Below are 3,192 nucleotides of genomic sequence, written 5' to 3'. Positions count from 1 at the left end.
CTCCCCTCTTTGGTTGTTTGGGATCTTATTGAAAATCACAAACCAGAAAGAAAACGGCTGCCAAGATCAGTGGTGAACATTCCAAGAATCAGGTTACTGTGGCCTGTGGTTCTCAGCTCAACTTAAGTTCAGGTTGCTTTGGTGATCACTCAGTACATTCTCCTTAAAATACACACTTACCCTTGGTTTACCAGTAAGCAGGGGGTGGAAATGGGCGGAAGGGTCAGGCTCGATAATGTGGCAGGATATATTTTTATCTATCTATCTATATATAAATATGGATAGATAGATAGATAGACAGATCTATCTCCTCTACCCTCCCCACCCCTACCTAAACATTGTGTCTCTATGGGGCTGCCACTGAGTCAGATGCCTTGGAACAAAAACAAACCTAGAGGCTAAGTACACGGTTTTCGGGGGAAATTGAACAACTCTGTAGGCAGGCCCTCAGTGTAACTTCAACAAGGGATTCTGTGGCTGCTTGGTGTGAAGGCACCGGGTCAGCATAAGAGCATTTATGACAGAGCAAGATGGTGCCAGTGAGGTTTCCCCCTTTCAGCACATAAAGACTGGGTAGTGAAAAAGCCTGAACCCATAGTCAAGAGCCATACTTTCTACATATTGCTCCACTTCCTGCTAAACCGAGGAGGGAGCCGCATCAGTTTGCTTCTCTGGGCCTTACTTTGTTCATAATGAGATGACTGAGTCAATTCTTTGACAACATGCGTTCCTTCTGCGTTTACCCAAACTCAACTCAGATATTCTTCCCACCACAAATGCTTTCATCATTACCCTGGGGTGAGTCATAGAAAGCAAATTTCACACTGTGATCAAACATGTCACATTTTCCAACATGGTATATTCTGTAGCAGTGATATTATTAATTTTGTACTAAGTTGCGGCACCAGTACACCCAGAAAGGGAAAAGCTAGAATTGCAGAATGTATAAAAAAATGATTTCTGCTATAAACTGTGTCACAAATAATGGCCAAAAATATATTGTGCAAAGAGGGACTACTGTGTCAGCTTTGGAAATTAACTTAGGATCATTTGTATGTAGCACCCTTTTTTGTTTTTTAAATGCAAGAGTTTTTTTTTTTTTTTTTAATGTACTTAAAACTATGTCTTCTTAAGAACGTTAAAAATTTCTTAAATGTCATTTACACTACTGTTTGGCTTAGGTTTGCCTATGTGCCCCCAAGGTGCACAAAGTCTAAATTAGTGAGGTCTGAATTAATGAGATATTATCACATTTACTTTTGGAATGTGTTGAATCAATTGATAACTAACTCTTGAAATACCCTAAACTAGAGAAATAAATATGATATGACCTAGGAGACTACCTCTGAAGCAGAGAGTCCTTTATCTAACAAATGCTGGGATATATAGAGTTAAATTCAAAACAAACTGTGATTTGCTGAGGTCCTGAATGCTAATATGTACTGCATTAGCCTTGAGATGGGTAGGGTCCTTCATAACAAAATAGAACACTTGCCAAATCTGGTATCTTAAAACAGTAATGTAGACTCCAGCTTTCTGATTAAATTCTTTGGATATTAAAATTTGGTTTGACCTAGATTCGAAGTGACTAGATTTTTTTCTTCCCCTGTAAATTTCAGGGACCTCCATAGCGAGACAGAGGGGCTGAATCTAAATCTCGCTTACACTCATAAAAACACATTCAGCATTAAAAATTTCCACCCGAAGCAAAGAGCAAAACAAGTTTGATTCAAACAGCAACAACAGCAGTAAAAAAAAAAAAAAAGAAAATTAGAAAATTCTGTAATTAGACCTCAACATGGAAATATGTTCTAAATAATTTAAGTGATTGTGGTTAAATAAAGAACAGAAATGGCAAAGCTGTTCCATTTTTGCAGGAGCTACTTTTCAGTTCCTTTCCCTGCACTCACCAGCATCATAAAACGTTAGTGTTGGAAGGGTCATTAATGACCATCTACTCCAGCTGCCCTTATATAGAAGGAGGTCCAGAGAGGCAATAGAATTGGAATTGGCCAGTGTCGGGAATCAATTAGTGATGGAATGCCAACTAGAACCCAGCTCTTTCCGAGCTACCACATGGCATGGCTGTGTGTCTAATAGGCACTTACTAGATGCTTGTGGAATTGAATGAACATACCCTTCGAGTTTTTACTGGGAACCGAATCAGTCAAAAGTCACCCATTTTTTTTTCTCATATGTGTCTTTTCTCCAAGACACTTTTTCCGAGTCTGATTTCCTGGATTCAAGGAATGATTTATGGAGAAGGGAGTTGAGTTGGAGCCATTGAAGGAGGAGGTTTTTCTTCACACTGAAGTTTGGGATGGGAGGGAAGGGAAAAAGATAAAGAGAAAAAGGCTATGAAAATCCAGTGATTTTCCGAAACAAATTCTTGAACTATTTTAATAGGATTGGTAGTTAGGTCTGCATTCTCATGTTTTTGAGGGGGTTAAAAGTCATCCCGGTGTAGAACAGAGTAGGCACTTACTAATTGTTGAATGAATGAATATGTGTTTTATATAGAGTATTTCCTTGAAGTGTCTCCAGCTTTCTGGAAGCATCTTTCATCCCATTTTCTGAAGGAGGAAACTGAGGCTCACAGAACATAATGGTGGGCCCAAGGTGTTAAATATCTTCTTTGAATACTTCATACTTTTCCTCTTGCCTCTTAGTGAAAGAGTTCCAGTCTTCCCATGAACTTCTTGTTCTACTATGAATTTTTTTTTTAATGTGGGCAAAAAGGAAAAATATAGGCCTCTGATGCATGGCTGAAACCACAGAAGAATAGGAAAAATCAAAATGGCTTTGGGTTGGCATATGCCAAATGCCATTGCACAAAGGAAATTGCGTGCTCATTTGGAAGGAGAGAAGGGTGAAAATAAATGACAGCTCAAGTGCTTTGTGATTTGCAACTGCCTTACTTAATCCTGTTTCCAGTTTAATAGCATGCTCTAGGTCAATAGTCCTACGTTCAAAGAGACTTTGTGGGGTCTATATAATGAGCCTGGTATTGAGTTCCTGGGTTCCCTTTTCTGAAGAACCCAGCATAACTCCATTGGCATGGTCTCTTCCAATGGGAGGAGAAGAGCAACTTTGTTTATCCCTGTATGTCTAGCCTCTGTTTCAGGGAATGACATCACCTCTCAGCAAGTACTTCAACTAATGGAAGAGGTCAGGAAAAATGACCGGCATCGC

Source organism: Balaenoptera musculus, chromosome 11 (assembly GCF_009873245.2).
Source record: "Balaenoptera musculus isolate JJ_BM4_2016_0621 chromosome 11, mBalMus1.pri.v3, whole genome shotgun sequence".
Classification (NCBI taxonomy): Eukaryota; Metazoa; Chordata; class Mammalia; order Artiodactyla; family Balaenopteridae; genus Balaenoptera; species Balaenoptera musculus.
The sequence above is the reverse complement of the archived record's forward strand: the minus strand, read 5'-3'. Positions refer to the sequence as shown.